The sequence below is a fragment of the Chrysochloris asiatica genome, unplaced genomic scaffold (assembly GCF_000296735.1).
Source record: "Chrysochloris asiatica unplaced genomic scaffold, ChrAsi1.0 scaffold00027, whole genome shotgun sequence".
Lineage (NCBI taxonomy): Eukaryota > Metazoa > Chordata > Mammalia > Afrosoricida > Chrysochloridae > Chrysochloris > Chrysochloris asiatica.
The window spans coordinates 22,602,056-22,621,495 of NW_006408545.1; the positions used below are offsets into that span (position 1 = coordinate 22,602,056).

General features: G+C 39.6%; 1 protein-coding gene and 1 pseudogene across 1 annotated transcript in view; one reads left to right on the forward strand and one right to left on the reverse strand.

The window, feature by feature from the left end:
- The window catches only part of AIM1 (absent in melanoma 1), a 293,695-nt gene that overhangs the window by 180,725 nt on the left and 93,530 nt on the right, over positions 1 to 19,440 (reverse strand). The window lies entirely within an intron of this gene.
- Positions 8,963 to 9,594, forward strand: LOC102823291 (annotated as a pseudogene).

Below are 19,440 nucleotides of genomic sequence, written 5' to 3' on the forward strand. Positions count from 1 at the left end.
AGGTCTATACAATGGGTCAACCACTATAGAAAATTATTTGGTACTTCTTCAGAAAGTTGGATATAGAAATACTGTATGATCCAGCAATTCCTCTATTTGGTATATATCCACAAGAAATAAGAGTCAGGACATCAATAAATATGTGCACACTGACGTATATCACAGAACTATTTCAAATAGAAAAGGATGGAGACAGCCTAAGTGTCCATCAGTGGAAGAATGGATAAACAAACTTTGGTACATACACACAATGGGATATTATGCAACGGTAGATAACAAGGAATTGTGAAGCCCCTCATAGCATGGATGAACCTGAAGAACAGTATTCCAACTGAAATTAGTCAATTATAAAGGGACAAATATTGTCTGATATCACTATTGTAAGAACTCAAGAAAAAGTCTTCATAGTAAAAAACAAAACATGCTTTGATGGTTACCAGGGGTGTGAGGGAAGGTAGAGTAATTCACTGGCTAGATGGTAGCCACACGTTAACTTGGGTAATGGGGAGGACAAAATACAAGAAAAGGGAGGTTGACAGAAGAATGAAGACAGATGAAGATACAGGGAGTTATGTAAGGATTAAAGGGGATTGAGGCAAATAGTGACAGATACACAACTTTGGGACAAGTGTTCTGTGATACATGGACAGAGACATAGGCTGAATGGATATGGGAGGAAGAATGGGATATATATATCCCACAAACACTTAAGAACTTGAAAGAGGATATTTGTACATGGGTATTTATCTTCACTGCAAACACAACTATGAATGTGGTAGAGCAGAGAGTGGGCAACATGAGGAAAAGTTCTGAGATATTATGAAATCTTAAGGCAATAAGTTGCTGGACCTGGGGGCTCAGGACCATAATCTCAGAGGACACCATGATCAATTGGTATAACATAGTCCACAGAGACAATGTGCTACATTATACTTTGGTAAGTAGTGTCTGAGATCTTAAAAAGCTCATCTAAGGTGCCGCTATTGGTCTCTCCATGTGTGGATTAATGAAACATGTGAACATCAGTGTCCATGACTCTGAGACCAGAAGAACTAGATGGTGCCGACCTACCACTACCAACTGCTCTGAAAGGGATCACATTAGAAGGTCCCAGATAGAGTGTCAGAAACTATGGAACAAAACTAAAAAAAAAAAAAAAATTTTTTTAAATAAAGATTTGGCTTGCTGATCAGAAAGACTGGAGAAACAATGGCCTTTGATCACCCTTCAGGTCTAGAATGGAACACACTCATGTGGCCCTAATTTCAGCCAACCAGTAGACAGGTATATAGCAGAGGACAACAACACAAGTAAGGTATGCTTACCACGAAATGGTCAATTGTTCAAAGTCAAAAGGGTAACATTTACCTAAGGACAAAGTTGAGAAGGGATGGGAGGGGAGTGATTGACTTTGCAGTCTAGGAGCGGAGGTCCCTGGGACCATCAAGGAGAAGAGCAGAGAGCGGGACCCTACCCAGAGAAGCAGTGATGCCTGAGATGGAGACAGAGATGATGACATGGAGAGATGGAACAGTTGGGGACTTTAGACACAGAGAGGGAGAGGGGCTGTGTGCTGATGACCGGGGGTGCAGGCTTGTAGTATGTACCCTTTGGTTGGTTGATGATGCATGGAGGGGACTGTTACCATGACAATGAAAAGATATATGATAGGATGAATGTAAAACTAATGCTCTCCCATGAAAACTATCACAGAATTCACAATAAAACATTAAAAAAAGAAAGAAAGAAGGTGTGCGACGGGGGTGGGGGGTGGGGGGGGTGGGGAGCATAAATTCTTCCACAGTCTTCCTTATTTACTGTCCAGCTTTCGCATGCATATGAGGTTACTGAAAATACCATGGCTTGGGTCAGGCTCACCTTAGTCCTTAAGCTGACATCTTTGCTCTTCAACACTTTAAAAAGGTCTTGTGCAGCTGACTTGCAATTGATATTCTGTTCCACAGTCTGCCCTTGGCCTTGTTTTCACAGATGATATGGAGCTTTTCCATCTTCTCTTTCCACAGATGTAGTCAATTTTATTTCTATGTATTCCATCTGGCGAGGTCCATGTGTATAGTTGTCTCTTATGCTGTCTAAAGAAGGTATTTGAAATGAACATATCATTGATTTTGCAGAATTCTATCATGCGTTCTCCACCATCATTTCTATCACCAAGGCCATATTTTCTAACTCCTGATCCTTCCTCTTTGCTCCAAACCTTTGCATTCCAATTACCAGTAATGATCAATACATCTTGATTGCATGTTTGATCAATTTCAGATTGAAGAAGTTGGTAGAATTCTTCTATTTCATCCTCACTGGCTTTAGTGGTTGGTGCATAAATTTGAATGATAGTGGTATTAACTGGGCTTCCCTGTAGGCACATGGATATTATCCTATCACAGACAGCCTTGTACCTCATGACTGATCTGGATATGTTCTTTTTCACAATGAATACAACACCATTCCTCTTCAATTTGTCATTCCCGGCATGGTAAACAATGTGATTGTCAGATTCAAAATGGCCAATACCAGTCCATTTCAGCTCATTAATGCCTAAGATACCGATGTTATGCGTTCCATTTCATTTTTGACAACTTCCAATTTTCCCAGATTCATACTTCATATATTCCATGTTCTGATTTTAAATGGATGTTTACAGCTGTTTCTCCTCATTTTGATTTGTTCCCCATCAGCAAATGAAGGTCGGTCCCACTGGCTTTTCTCCCACAGGCTTTACTCCATTTGCGTCATCACGGTCAACTCTACTTTGAGGAGGCAGCTTTTCTCCAGTCGCATTTTAAGTGCCTTCCAACCTGAGGGGCTCATTTTCCGGAACTATATCTGACAGTGTTTCTCTGCTATTCATAAGGTTTTCAGTACCTAAATATTCGGAAGTAGTTAATCACTCCTTCTTCCTAGTCTGTCTTCATCTGGAAGCTCATCTGAAACCTGTCCACCGTGGGTGATCCTGCTGGTATTTAAACTACCAGTGGCATAGCTTCCAGAATCACAGCAACTCACAAGTCACCACAGTATGACAAACTGACAGACGAGTGGTGGCAGTGAATTGCGTCCCCCCCAAATATTTGTTGTACATTTTAACCTCAATATCTGTGGTTATAATACCACTTGGTAATCCTATGTGTGTCAGAGTAGAACTGTGCTTTTTAGAGTTTTCATTGGCTAATTTTTCTGAAGTAGATTACCCAGGCTTTTTTCCCAGGCAACTCTGGGAAAACTCAATCTCCCAACTTTTCAGTTTCAGTGTCTCTGGATGATGCAAAGTGTCAATGTGCTTGACTATTTAATAAAATAGCTGGAAATTTATGTCTACCCAAAGGTTTCTCAGAAGACAGGTCTGGAAATCTACTGAAAAACCAGTCACGGACCATCCTGTGGAGCACAGTTCTGCTCTGACACACATGGAGTAGCCATGAGTCAGAGCCGATGGTTTTTACTGATTTTTTGTAGACATAGGGGCTTCTCAAGTACTTTGGACATTTTATCCTAAGAAATCAGTCCCTGGGGGGAAAAACATGATACCTAGAAAGTAGAGGGTCAGCAAAAATGAGGAAGACCCTCAACAAGATGGACTGACACAGTGGCAGCAATGACAGTCTCAAACATAACAATTGTGAGGGTGGCTGGGACTGGGCTGTGTTGTGTTCTGTTGTACATAGGGTCGCTATCAGTTGGAACGGATAGGATGACACCTAACAACAAGCAGGGGCTCAAATCGGCAGCAATATTTTCAATTCTGAATGACTGGTAGATATAGAGATAAAAATACTAAGTCTTCCAGACTAAAAGTCAACCTTTAATTATAAATGTTTGCAACCAAAAAGGCCAATTGGAAAGTTTGCTAATTTTTATTTTCAAAGGGTACAATTTAATTTAACTCCTTACCACTAAGCTTGAAACCTTCATAAGAAAGTCTAAGCATGACTCCCTGGTGAGAAATTTCAGATTTGTGAATGGAAGCACAGTTTCCTTTGTGAACCATTACCACCACATCTACTTTCTTATTAAGGAGGACAACCTCTTCGATTAAAAACAACAAAGTAAAACTCCCACACCCTGCTTATTGGATGGGAGTTGAAGCTGAGGCTAGTTTATGAACCTGCCAATTATAAACTTTGGTACTTTCCTTCTTTACCACTGCATTGTGCAGACAGAAGTGAAAATTGCGCAGTGTTTATTGTATTTTACACCAGATTTATAAACAGCTAGAACATTTTGCCAGTTAATTCCATTGCTCTCTCTGTTTCCTTTTTATTGGAATCACTTTAACAAAAGCAGACTGCCCTTCTCCCTGAAAATTAAGTTGGTAGCTATATTAATAATGGCAACATTGTTTTCCCTGAATTCAGCTCCAAAAGAACCACATGGCTATTCTCCTAACTTTGTGAGATCTAATGTTTGTACAATTTGAGGGACCCTTTGCAAGAAAACAAAAAAAGCCTTCTTTCTCAAAATTCACAGTGGTAGGTCCTAGTCTTTTAGGCCTTGGAAGTGACCCTAAAACTGGAGCTTCATTTGCTTCTTATAAATCCACCTTTTATTAGTCTACCCAATTCTGAGTTGTTCTTCAAGCATTTTAATATGTGTCCCCAATATAAAGCAATCTAAATGAGTTTCTTTAACAATTCTCTATTTATAGATAATGTTCATATAAAATAAGAAACTGTAATAACAACAAAGGAAGTTTGATTTTAATTGTAGACTATAAACTGATACTGTACTGCCCTCTATTGTCTACCCAAAGAATTGTTAGAGCCTTAAAGGAGCATTGTGGCACTGGATTGCTAAACACAGGTTGGCAGATCAAGCCTAACAGTAGTTCCAAAGGAGAAGGATGAGGCTTTTTGTTCCATAAAAAAATGTGCAGTTTAGGAAACCATATACAGGATCATGATGAGTGGGAACCAATTGCACAGCATTTAACAACAAAAACATTGAGATTGTAGCTGTGATTTAAAAGTTGCCAAAAGGTACTTTCATTTGCTCTGAATTATTTCCTCCAGAGTGTTAAAAACAAAGTTTCCTGGTCACTAAAGGAGGAAGAAACACTTTAACTCAGCAACACAGCACTAAGAGTACAACCATTTACTGAGCAATCGCTATCTTGAGAACTAACATTAGAGCCTGTATCAGATCGCAGACACATATAGAATCCAGTAACTCTAGACTGAAAGGTCCCTAGTGATTACCTGTTGTGGTCCCCTCATTTCAGAGTTAAAGAAATCTCAGCCTTGAGAAACCACGTGGCTGACAGGCTTTGTGTCCGGTGGTTACACATGCGAATGGGACTGCAGGCCAGGCTTCTCATGCCTAGGCTCACGTGGTTATAACCCTGTCAACCTGCTCCATCCTCAGAAAAAAATGACGAATCAATTTCCTTTGGAAAATCAAGAGTGTATTTCACCTTTATAAAATGAAATGTTCTTTTAGAAGCAATGTTGTCTTTGTGTTTTTCTCATCTGAATAAGAGACAAATCAACAGTATGCACAAAGATTTCAGAGTCAAATGGCTGACCATTATCTGTGTGATTTGGGGTTAGTTACCTACCTTCTCTAAGCCTTAGTTTCCTCGTTTGCAAAATGGGGATAATAACAGATTGTCATAAGGATTACATGAGGTGATTTAGCCTATTATGGCATATTTGTTGTTGTTGTTAGGTGCCATCAAGTCAGTACCAACACATAGAGACCTTATGCACAGCAGAACAAAACACTGCCCGATCCTGGGCTAACCTCACTATTGTTACCACGCTTGAGCCCACTGATGCTGCCACTTTGCTAATCCATCTCACTGGGGGTCTTCCTCTTTTTCTCTGATCCTCCACCTTACCAAATAAAGCCTTCTCCAGGGACTGGTCCCTTATGGCACATAGTAAGGGCTAAATAAGTATCAGTCATTATAATTATACATCTGCATGTCCACATTTATTAGGTGGCTTTAAGGAGTGCTGGTAGCACAAAGGTTAAAGTGCTTGTCTGCTAACAGCAATAACAACTGTTCAAGCTCACCAGCAGTTCAACAGGAGAAAAGATCTGGCAATCTGCTACTGCAAAGATTATAGGTTTGCAAATCCTATGGGGCATTTTCACTATGTTAAACGGCACGAAACAACAATACAGTTGCTATGGAGTCCTGGTGTGGTGCTATGGGATAATGCATGGGACTACAATGTCAGTTTGAACCACAAGGTCAGCAGTTTCAATTCACCAGCTGCTCCTCAAAAACCCTGTACAGAGTGGCTATGAGTTGGAAGCAACTAGATAGCACGTGATCACAGCAATAGGCTTGCTATGAGTCAGAGACAACTTGATGGTATACAACAGACATGCAGATGAAAATTTGTGCTTGTGTATTTATTAGGATCAAATATGAAATGATATAGAAACCAGAAAGTCAAAGTTGGAAGATACCTTAAAGTTAATCTAGTGAGTCAATCATCTCACTTTACAGATGAGTTCATTGGGCAAGGTCACATGGATAATTACTGGCCAATCTGGGAGTAGAGAATCTATCTGACTCCTAGTTCAGAGAGTAATTTCAGTTAGTTACATAATCACAAAATCCCCAGTTGGGTGGGGATTAATAAAATTCTCTATGCTAATTTAGGAGTCTGGGTGTGGTGCTGAAGGATAAGCTAACTGCAGGGTGAGAGGTTCAAACCCACCAGCCACTCCTCAGAAACCATCTACAGGGTAACTATGAGTTGGAACCAGCTCAACATGGCACTTAACTACAACAAATGCTTATTTAACTTTTTAAAATCCTAATAAGCATCCTCAAGAATTAGTATTTAGTGGTGTGACACTGTAGGATAAGAAGTGGACTGTGAAACAAGATTAGTGGTTCAAACCCATCAGCCACTCCTTGAAAACTTCATACAGGGTCACTATGAGTTGGAACCAACTCAGTGGCACTCAACAACAACAACTCCAAATCATTAGGAAAACAGAAGCTCTGGTATCACTCTAGGATAAGAACAGGACTTTCAACTGCAAGGTCAGAAGCTCAAACCCACCAAATGCTCTTCAGGAGAAAATGAGACTTTCTGCTCCATAAAGATTTACAACCTCTGCCATGAGTTTAAGGAGGTTGGTAGTGCAGTGATTACGAGGTGAGCTGCTCATCTCATGATGAGCAGTTCAAAACTACCAGCTGTTTAGCAGGAGAAACCCGAGGCTTTCTGCTCTTGTAGATTTATAGCTTTGGAAATCCTATACAGGGTCACGATGAGTTGGAAACTCCACGACACATAACCAACATCACTATGAGTTTAGGTTTGTTGTTGTTGTTAATCACTAGTAAACATTTTGAGTTTTTTACTGTAGAAATTCTGCCACCTGGTGGTTATTCAAGAACATGGAGTCACTCATCCTTTTAGTAAAAATAAACGAATACACCCAGATCTGGAAGTCCAGTTCAGTCAGCCACCATTCCTGATCCCTCCACCTTCCTGGTCACGTTGATATTTAAAAGAGCAGTTGAGTAGGATGAACGGCACCAGTTCTCTTCATATTGGACTACTGGAAAGCAGAACAGTTTTCTAGCCAAGGATGAAAGCCTTTAATATTTTCATTTTGCAAAGTATAGGCTTTGGGTGCTACAGCATTTGGGGACTATAACCAGACTACAGATCAGAATCAGTGATATGACATTTTTGATCATTTGGCATCCTTCCACATGATTAACAAACTATAAGCCCCATCTAATAGACCCAAGTTGGAGATCAACAATATTTGGATTTGTTAGTGGTGATCCCAGAGAAAGGTTGGATCTCATTCTGAGCAAGAGCAAGGAGAAACAGAAGGCTTTAGGAAGCTAAAGAAAAAAGGTCTGTATCTCACAAAGATCTCAGGTATCTTAGAAGTCATGTGCTGAGGATCATGGCTTTTTTTTTTTAAATCTTTTTTCTTTTTTTAAAAATACATTCAAGTAGGACTAGTTTGGCTTTCAGTTGTCACATTACAAAAGAAGGCTGTTTTGATTTCTGGAATTTTCCTTTTAAAACCACTCAAATTTCTATAATCCAAAGAAGAGAATATGTAACTTTCTCTCTCTTTTTATTTTTATGATATAAATAATCCCCAAAGAAAGATTGTCTTATGACCTTACTAAGTTCATAAATAACACATTTCATAATACAAGAGAGAATATTAAATTGCTATCCTTTGTAACAAAAACACAACTATTGATGGTTATATTACCCAGGAGAAAGCAAGGAGGAGACCAGGCAGGATATGGTTATCAACATCAGGTAGAAATACCATCCTACTGACCAGGGCAACTCTGAGGAGTCCTGCTCCCATGTTCTTAGGTGTTATCACAGCTGGACACTACAAGATGCAAACACATAAGAACTCGTTGCTGGACATATTGTGGAGATGCTGAGAAAGGCGCTAGCTACTATCTTACTTAATGCCCTCTCTACTGAAACTGCAGGAGAAATTTCTCTCGTTCTAAGGCACCAGGAAAACTTTTCTTCTTCTCACTTGTCTTTCAGGCAATGTGAACCATGTGCTTGTTTATGAATCAATTTTAGTAGTTGTGTAGGACTTTATAATAATACGTTTCTATGCAGTACACCCTCGGAAACCCTGTACAGGGTCGCTATGGGTCGGAACCGATTCGACGGCACTTAACAACAACAACAACAACAACAATGCAGCTATTATCTCTCTAGCCTTGTCACACTTTTTCCTTTACTTTTCTAATCTTTAACGATCTGTATTGTTCATTGCTTGTGAAGGACTGTATATATATAAATGCTTAGGGGTAGGATGTGTTGGAGTGGCAATTATAAATACATGGACTGTGGGTTCTTCCTCACATCCATATCCTGTTCATTGCAACTACCACTGCTCTAATTCTGAACTTCATTCTGTCTCCAGTTGAAAGACATTTTCAGGCAAGTCGGCCCCAGTAACCCGAAGGGCTGGGAAGATGGTGTCGGCCATGCTAGTTCTGGTTGCTGCACCTTGGTGGGCTGCCCATGGGCTGTTCCAAAACTGTTGGGAGCAGTTGCAGTGGAAGCTTCTGCACAGCTGACCAGGCTCTCTCGGCCCTCCTTGGGGTCCCGTATGAGCAGCCCAGGGCCCATCTGTGATTTGCAGAACCAGCAAATGATAGCTGTGGACATAAGGAGATTTCCAGACTTTTGGATAGTTTCTTTTGAATGGAAATTCCCCAAAATAGGTGCACTATTGAAGTTAACTGGTGTAGGAGAAGAAGCCCTCAGAAACTTATTAAAATTAAACATAAAAAAGATGTTTCTCCTGAATATGGTCATAATGAGGATGTTTGTCCTGAATGTGGTCACCTGAAACAGAAACCTATCCTTTGCAGCTGGCTATTCCTATGATAAGGTCCTTTGCAGCTGGCTATTCCTATGATAAGGTGTGCAAGAAGACTGAAGAAATCAGAAGACGGATAGGGAAAGTAGAAGGGGATCATTTTACGGTTCCTAACAGAGAGACAATGGTTCTGTACACAAAGAGGAACCAGTGGAATAAGATCAGGGCAAGAGGATTGTTGAAAAAGACAGGAAGAGACCATCCTGGTTCACCCTAAAATGATTCAACAGTTGTTTAAAGGGAATAATGTTACAGGAAAATATTTCTGCAGAAACACTAGGATTCTTTGTTTTTATGTTTTGTCTTACTTATGGTTTTAAAATAATTGATATAGGTGAAATCATTCTTTTGTGGAGCTAATTTGAAGAGTACACCATGAATAAACTAAATGTTTGTACAGAAGCTATATACTCTAAGGCTTTCATAAAACTTCCACAACAGGAAATAATAATAATTTGCAAATCATAGCATGAATTGTGTGTTTCTGCTTGCCAGTGTATACATAAAAATACTAATACAAAAACCTGGAAGTAGGTTATTTGAATTCTCAGTATTCTTTTTAAAGGTGGCAGTTGTTGCCACATGGGAAGGTTTTATCTGGGTGTTTTGTTTTAGCTAATTAGAATGGCCTCTTTGTGTGTGGGGGAAATCTTTAACAAAGCATTTGCTATTCATTATTTTTCACATGTGCAATTCTGCAACATAGATTACATTCAGTCTGTTTTACAGCACAATTACATGCAAATGTTATGCTAATTTATTTAGGTACTAGAAATCATTCTCTACAGTTCATGAAATCAAAATTATGCTTAGTCAGAATTTTATTAAATAGTTCATGAGATTTATAGTCTACGGTCGTGAAGGAGTTTTCTAAATAAAGAAGGTGTTAGTGAATTCAATGAAAACCAAACAAAAAAACATTTTCAGTTACTCTCTGCTGTCTAGTCTCTCCTCCGTCTCCTAACCCATTGTAACTTTACAGTTAGGTTGGTTAAGTATTGTCTACAGAATAAAGTCCTAACTATATAGTTTAGTATTCAAGTTCTTCCATCATTTGGATTCAATCAATCGTTTTCAAACATAGCTCCCTTACATCCCTATACCCCAGTCAGTTTGGTTATCATTCAGCTTCATTATAATCATTGATGGCTCATTCTCCAGACTCAGAGAGGAAGAAACTCATGCATGTGATTCCTTGGGTTTCTGCCACAGCATATAACACAACATCTGCCACATGACAGATGCTCAGTAAGGGTTTACTGGGTGAGTAAATACACAGCTCATTCTGCAAAGACAGTGTGATCCATGACTACAGTGGCTACTTACAGAGCCTGTTGCTGTTTATGACTATTACAAATAATATCAGTATTAAGCTTTGGTTCAAAAGCACTTCCTCTTAGCCACTATGGTTGCCTGTTAGGCTGGTCTGTCTGTTGTTATTTTCCCGAAGTCTGCGATGATGTCACTCCCTTTGAATTGAATTCATAACACCTTTAATGTGCATCCTCTGCCTCCTTTGTTTGCCATTGCCTCACTTTTACTCACTAGTCCAAAAAGCCTCTGGTGCCAACAACAACGACTAAAAGTCTATGAAACCCTGGGGTCCTAAAAGAACCTGAGCTTACACTTATCTGCCTTAGTTAGTCCTTCCAGGCACTCAAAGATTTCTCTTCATCAATCCTGAACTTGGATAACACTTGCATTGCCGCAATTATTATTTTATTTCATGTCTAGAAGCAATAAATTTTCAAAGAGATAGTGTCAACTGTTCTTTGTATCAAAACATTTTAGCATTTATTGTGTTTCCTAGCCTCATAAATGCCTACTTTCCTTACAAATCAGATACTCTCAGAGTTCTCACAATTATAATTCATGGATTTAAAGCAGGAGTGGGGAACCTCCAGCCCACAGGCCATAGAAGGCCTGTGAAATCATTTGGTTTGGTCCTGCCAAGGCAGCCACAGTTTCAGCAGTTAAGTGCTGTTGAACCAGTTCCGACCCATTGTTGTTGTTGTTAGGTACCATCGAGTCGATACCAACTCATAGTGACCCTATGCACAACAGAACAAAACATTGCCTGATCCTGGGCCAACCTCACAGTTGTTGCCACGCTTGACCGCATTGATGCTGCCACTTTGTCAATCCATCTCACTGGGGGTCTTCCTCTTTTTCTCTGACATCTGTATAGGTGTTCAGACCAGCTACTTCTTGGGTCAGAACCGACTCGATGGCACTTAACAAAAACAACAACATGGTAAGAAAAGAATCTTAGTGATGCAGGATTAAAGCACTTGGCTGCTAACCAAAAGGTCTGAGATTCAATTCCACCAGCCACCTCTATAGATGAAAGATATGGCAGTCTGCTTCTGTAAAGATTTTCAGATTTGGTGGTCTGTAAATCTTATAAACCTCGATGTGAGAACCAAGTGTTTAAATGGTATTAGTAAGACATCTAAAACAGTCTCACACAAACACAGTGAACTATATATTGAGCTGATAATTGCTAGGCAGGTGGTTCAAGAGGGAGCCTAGATCCAGAGGGCATGGAGGAAGGTAGAATCTCCACTGAGTAGTATCCAATCTGCCTGGGCAGGACTGATGAAAGGAGATGGGGATAGGTCCCTTGTGGTACAATAGTGAATAATTGCTGTCAGAACTGACTGTGAGGGTTGGAAATGTAAAGGTAGACATTTTGTAGCAAAAAGAGGGGAGTGGTTGACTTTGCAGTCCAGGAGTGAAGGTCCCTGGGACCATCAAAGGAGAAGAGTGGAATGCAAGACCCTACCCAGAGAAACAGTGACACCAGAGATGGAGGCAGAGATGATGATGTGGAGAGAGGAAGTGGCTGGGGACTCTAGACCCAGAGAGGGAGAGGGGCTGTGTGCTGATGACCAGGGGCAGGCTTGTAGGGTATACCCTGTGGTTGGTTGATGATGCATGGAGGGGATTGTAATCATGGCAATGAAACAATATACGATGGGATACATATAAAGCTAATGTTTACCCATGTAAACTATCACATAATTCACAATAAAACATTTTTAAAAAAAGCAATAGAAAATTTCCACAAACTTTTTGAAGACCCCTCATAAATACCTTTCAATTATAATGTGAAACTAAAGAAATTATTTTAAATTAGAAAGCAGGTTTCTGTCTTTCTGTAGTTTTTCAAAGTAATTCTTATGGAGGTTAAATTGATAATTTTCCTAACTATCAGTTTCATTATGTTCAACTTACTCAATTCTGAATATCTGGCAATTGTTTGGTGATTAATGTAAAATGATCAGTAATTAGTGTATAATTGCCTGAATCACATCTTCCCTACCCATTTGTACCAGCTGGGTAGACTTCACAAGGAACTAGAGTTGCTTAAGTGGCCCGTTGTTGTTTTTGTTGTGGGTCACTAAGTTGATTCTGATTCATAGCAATCCTGTAGAAGGTTTCCAAGAGTGGCTGGTATGTTTGAACTGTCGACCTTGCAGTTACAAGTCCAGTGCTTATCCTACAGCACCACACCTTTTATAGTGACTAGAATTATCATCATATACCTAATAAATGGAATTCTGGTGTGGCGCTGTAGGATAAACACTGGACTACTAACTGTGAGGTCAACAGTTCAATCCTACCAGCCACTCCTTGGAAACCCTATACAAGGTTGCCATGAGTCAGAACTAATTGGATGGTACTAAACAATATTACAATAGCCATCTAATAAACAACTTCAATTAGTGTGGTGCTACAGGATAATGCGCTGGACCACAAGATCAGTTTGAACTGCAAGGTTGGTGGTTCAACCTCACCAGCCACTCCTTGGAAACCCAATACTGTGAGTCAGAACTGACTAGATGGCATTTAACAGCAACAACAATGTTACAAAAGAAAATTCTAATTAAAAGATCATTTCTAGCAAGAAGTAACAATGTAAAACATACTAAGGTCATATCAGGAACACAGATTTGCTGATGAAAGACAATACAAAGACTACAAAGTTGCTGCCCTGAACTGAAGTTCTCTGAGTTCATAAATGTTAGAAGAGATTAGCACTCTGTCCCTACTTTTCACCTAGTTTAATAAAGTTGCCCTTACACAAATTCTGGTAACAAGTTCTAAATGTCAGCTCAAATTTCCCACCCTAAGAGACATACCACAATTCCTCTCTAACCGCTTTTCTTCCCCTTCTCAATCTTAGCCTTTCAATTCTGATCAGAGATTCGTTTGCCCTTCCCTTATATACAGCTTACTTCATTGTTTACATGTGGGCAATGTGTCCCTTTCTTCTCTGCAACTGCTGGCTATCAGATTCCATTAAGTTTAATTTTGAAATTCACTTCCTTCAAGAATATTGTGTTTACCCATCCAGTTGATTTATAGGTAATCCCCACTTACAAAAGGGCTGTGTTCCAAAATTTTTATATGGTAACTGATTCATTATCCTCTAAATACATTATAAATGGTGGTTTGAGTCTCAAAGTAAATCCCTAAAAATCAATTTCACATAACTGAAATATCATTATCACAGAAAAAAAAATCATTAAAGACACAGAATTGTTTCAGTATAGGTTAACAGAAGAATAAGAAAGTAATAAAACCATCTTGTTGTTGTTAAGTGCTGTTGACCCTGTATAGGGTTTCTGAGGAGCAGCTGGTAAGCTTGAACCACCAACCTTGTGGTTCAAATTGACCTTGGAGTCCAGCACACTAACCCATAGCACCACACCAGGACTATGACAACAGTCTAAGAAATAGTTTTTATTTTCCTCAAGTGCAGATTGTTATCTTTTTGGAATAGATGTTATTGAGAAAAAAGTAGGTTCAGTTAAGAAGTGGTAGTTAGGCAAGGCTAGAAAAATAAGAGGGAACGAACACACTCAGAATAAGATCAAGATTGGTTTAGAAGGAAAGAAAATAAAAACAGCAGAGGGGAGAAGAAAAGAAGTTGCACAGCATCTACTCCTAGTCTGAGGTAAAAAAAAAACCCATAGTCCCCACCCTTCCCCAGGCTGGGCAATGAGGTTGCCATCGGCAGTGGAGAGGTTTATATGCAACACAAAACATGTGTAAAGTGCACATGCGTGGCAGTAAGTACCTTCTAGGTTGAGCATTTGGGAATACTGTTTTTGCAGGTCAAATGTAGCAATTTCTTTCAATTTAGTATTATTTTGGAAGTGTTTGCATTAGGTTTTTGGGAACATATATCACTCCTCAATTCAATTATAGGCTTTTCGGAAGTTAAGAACCATATTATCTCCTATCCCTGTAATCTGTATTCAGTAGGGATGAAATAAATACCTTCTGCTTTCCCTCCCTTTGGTCAAGGAGTGGTATCAAACAACCAGTTGTTGTTTTTTTCCCTTGGTGGCACTGGGTGACTGAGCAACCAGGCTTCTAGCACAGAAAGCTGAGTCACTAAACCACAAAGCATTCTGTCCGAAGAAAATGTTTATTCTGTTTAACAGGATTTAAAATGAGGGAGTGCTATCTCTCATCAGGTAGAAGGAGGACTTGAGAATCAAGAGGCTCTACCTACACAAATCTTGATTCTGCACTGTAGAGTAAAGGTAGGAACTTTCATAATGTTTGACTGTGAAAAGCAGGCACAATCTAACAGAAAGAAAGAACAACTGCTTTCATTTTCCTCATTTAGAAAGGTTTTCATACAGCTCTGATAACAAAGCTTTAACAATATGCTAGGAATTCAAAGAAGAAATATAATGGTATTCGATTTATAAATTGAATAATAGAACACATGCAAATACTTCTGAAAAAAATGAAAAATTCATGAAATAAAAAAATAACACTCCCAGACTTAAAATATCAGAAAATGAACTTAACCTAATAAATTTTTGAAAACACAAATGGATTAGCTATTTATCTGGTTATAGGACTAGTACTGTACAGTGAATTACTTGATATGACTTTTCCAGCCATTGTCTTTGCAATTTCTTCCAAATGACTGGGTTATTGTTGCTGTTAAGAGTCAAGTCAGTTCCTACTCATAGTGACCATTTATAGGGTTTCTGAGGAGCAGCTAGTGGGTTTGAACTTCCAACCTTATGGTTAGCAGTCCAATGCTGATCCTACAGCATAACACCAGGGCTCCAAATGACTGGATTTTGTTGTTGTTGTTAAGTACTGTTGAGTCGGTTCTGACTCATAGCAATCTTGTATAGAGTTTTCAAGGAGCAGCTGGTGGGTTTGAACCACCAACCTTGTGGTTCAAACCAACCTTGCAGTCCAATGCTTTATTCCACAGCACCAGTTGTTGTTGTTAAGTGCCCTCCAGTGGATTACGACCCATAGCGACCCTGTATAGGGTTTCCCAGGAGCAATTGGTGAGCATACAATTCAAACAGCTTTGCAGTCTAGGGCATTAATCCACAGCACCACACCAGGACTGTGCAAGCATGCAGTGTCTGTGGCCCATCAAGGGGACTGGCCCATTAAGGTAAATGGCACTCCCAATTATTTACCATTTCTATCCATCCTTCTTCCCTAGCCCATCCTGCCTTCTGAGCTCATATTCCTGGACAAATGCTGCCCTTTTGATCATGTACGGTGATTGCTCTAAGGAGTGGATACCTCCTGGGTGATATTGTTCACCTTATACGACTGTCTATTATTTGGCTGAAAGTTGAGCCATGAGAGTGAGTTCGATTCCAGGTTTGAAGGCAATAATGGCCATAGCCTCAGGGGTTACACTAGTCTCTATCTGACTATTAAGCATGGTCTTTTTTATGATTTTGAATTTCTTTCTACCTTTTTCTCCCACTCTATTTGCTTTTGGTAGGTTGTAGTAACTACCAGGCACCAACTTGTACTTCTGATCTTGGGTTCATAGGGAATGCAAGGTCCATTCTTCCCCACAAGGCCTTTCTTCCAAGGACCTCTTGATGGACCTGAACTTCAATCTTTTGGTTAGCAGCTGCATGCTAACCATTTATACCACCCAGTGCCTCCCTCCCATCCTCTGTTATCCGCTTTTTCTTCCTTTGCCTCTTCACTGTCGGTCCTAAGATTTTCTTGTGATTCCACATAACTGTTAAACAGAAAGGGGGGTGTCTAATAAAATTCAGTTAGCTTAATGCATTTCTCTTGTGGAGGTGATCATGCATTTTAAAAGAAGACTTCAGGTAAAAAGAAGACTTTTACTTACTTCAGGTAAAAAGAAGACTTAGTGTAAAAATATTTTTAAGGATATGGACTTCCTAATAATGCAGGGAGCTCAGCACATGCCTGCCTCTTCTGTGAAGTACTTTTCTGAGCTCTATAGTGGGGAGAGAGAAAAAGGAGATGAGAGGCTGCACTTTGCCATCCCGGGCACTCCAAAAACCCAAAGAGTCTTAAGATGGAAAATGCTGCTTTAGCTAATAAGAAACACTGAAACAAAATCAAGGGCAACAACTGGAAGGAGTGCAAGTTCAAGGCACCAGAAGTAAATTCTGCTAGATCCTGTAATACCAATGATATATAAGCAGATGCATGGAGAGAGACACAGGCTGAATGAGTGTGTACAGGAGAGCCAAGGTGTGACCCTGAGTCTATCCCACCTGAATTTAGAGACCATCTGAAGAACAGATTTGATGTGAAAGACATAAATGACTAAAGACCAGGAGAGTTGTGGGATGACATCAAGAACATCATGCAGGAAAAAAACCCAAAAGGTCATGAAAAGGGCAAGAAAAAAATAAAAGACCAAAACAGATGTCAGACGGGTCTCTTGTGATACAATAGTGAATAATTGTTACCAGGACTGTTTGTGAGGGTCGGAAATGTAAAGGTAAATGTTTTATAGCAAGGAGGGGAGTGATTAACTTTTCAGTCTAGGAGCGGAGGTTCCTAGGACCATCAAGGGAGAAGAACAGAGAGCGGGACCCTACCCAGAGAAGCAATGATGCCTGAAATGGAGCCAGAGATGATGATGTGGAGCGATGGAGCAGCTGGAGACTTTAGATCCAGAGAGGGAGAGCGACTGTGTGCTGAAGACCTTGGGGGTACGGGGGAAGGATTGCATGGAGGGGATTGTAACCATGGCAATGAGATATACGATAGAATGAATGTAAAACTAATGTTCTCCCATGTAAACTATCACATAATTCACAATAAAACATTAAAAAAAAAAAAAAAGATGTAAGAAGACTTTGGAATTTATTCTCCAGTGTAGATGTGCTACTAAAGTGAATGGAAGAATGAGGAAGTAAACAAGCTGAAAAGAAATTTTCAAAGAGCAGCCTGAGAAGACAAAGTCAAGTATTTTAATGAAATGTGCAAAGTCGGTATTATAATGAAATGTGGTGTTAGAAAACCAAAAGGAAAGAACATGCTCAGCATTTCTCAACCTTAAAAAACTGAAGAAAAATTCAATCCTTTACTTGCAATATTGAAGGATTCTATTGGCAAATTATTGAATGATACAGAAAGCATCAAAGGTACAGGGAAAGAAAACACAGGGTCACAGTACCAAAAAGAAATGGTCAATGTTCAACCATTTCAAGAGGTAGCGTATGATCAAGAATCAATGGGATTAAAGGAGGAAGTAAAACTGCACTGAAGGTTTTGGTAAAAAACAGGCTCTAGGAGTTTATAAACTACAAACTGAAATCTTTCAGAAAACTAATAGAGCACTGGAGACACTCACCTACCTAGGCCAAGAAATTTGGAAGACAGATACCTGGGCAACCAACTGGAAGAGATCCGTATTTGTGCCCATTTCAAAGAGAGGTGACCTAGTGGAATGCAGAAATCATCTAACAATATCATTAATATCATATACAAGTAAAATTTTGCTGAAGCTACTTCAAAAATGTCTGCAACAGTACATTGACAGGAAACTTCCAGAAACTCAAGCTGGATTCAAAAAAGGGTGTGGAACTAGGCCTATCACAGTTAACATCAGATGGATCTTTACTGAATGCAGAGAATACCAGAAAGATGTTTTTACCTGTGTTTTATTGACTATGCAGAGCATTTTGAGTGTGTGAACCATGACAAGCTATGGAAAACATTGTGAATGGGTATTCCAGAATATTTTACTGTGCTTATGAGGAACCTGTACATCAAATCAGTCTTTTGAACAAAACAAGGGGATACTGAATGTCTTAAAATCAGGAAGGGTGTGTGCCAGGGCTGTATTCTTTTACCATACTTATTCAATCTGTATGCTGAGCAGTTTATCTGAGAATCTGGATTGTATGAAGAAGAACATGGCATCAGGACTGGAGGACAATTCATAAATAACCTGCAATCTGCAGATGATACAACCTTGCTTGCTGAAAGTGAAGAAGAATTAAAATACTTTCTGATGAAGATCAAAGATTACAGTCTTCAGTATGGATTACACCTCAATGTAAAGAAAACAAAAATCTTCACAGTGGGACCAATAAATAACAACATGCTATATGGAGAAAAGATTGAAGTTGTCAAATCCTTCAATTTGCTTGGATCTACAATTAACACTCATGGAAGCAGCAGTCAAAAAAATCAATCAATGTATTGCATTTAGCAAATCTGCACAAGATATCTTTAAAATGCTCAAGAGCAAAAATATCAGTTTGAGGACTAAGGTGCACCGGCTGCCCCAAGCCATGGTATTTTCAGTAGCCTCATACACATTTGAAAGTTGGACAATGAATAAGAAAGATCGCAGAAGAACTGATAGCATTTGAGTTATGGTGTTGGAGAAGAATTCTGAAAGTTCCATGGACTGCAACAAGAACAAACAAATCTGTGTTGGAAGAAGTACAGCCTGAATCCTCCAGAGAAGGCTGGATGACAACACTTCATCTCTCATACTACAGCCACATTATCAGTAGGGACCAGTCCCTGGAAAAGTGCACTATGCTTGGTGAAGGAAAAAGAGGAAGACCCCTAATGAGATGGATTGGCACAGTGGCAGCAGCAATGGGCTCAAGCATAACAACAATTGTGAGAATGGTACAGAACTGGGCAGTGTTTTGGTCACTATGAGTCAGAGCTGAATAGATGGCACCTAAGTATTGAAGAGCAGAGATGTCAGCTTGAGGACAGTAGCCTCATATGGATGCGAAAGCTGGACAGTGAATAAGGAAGATC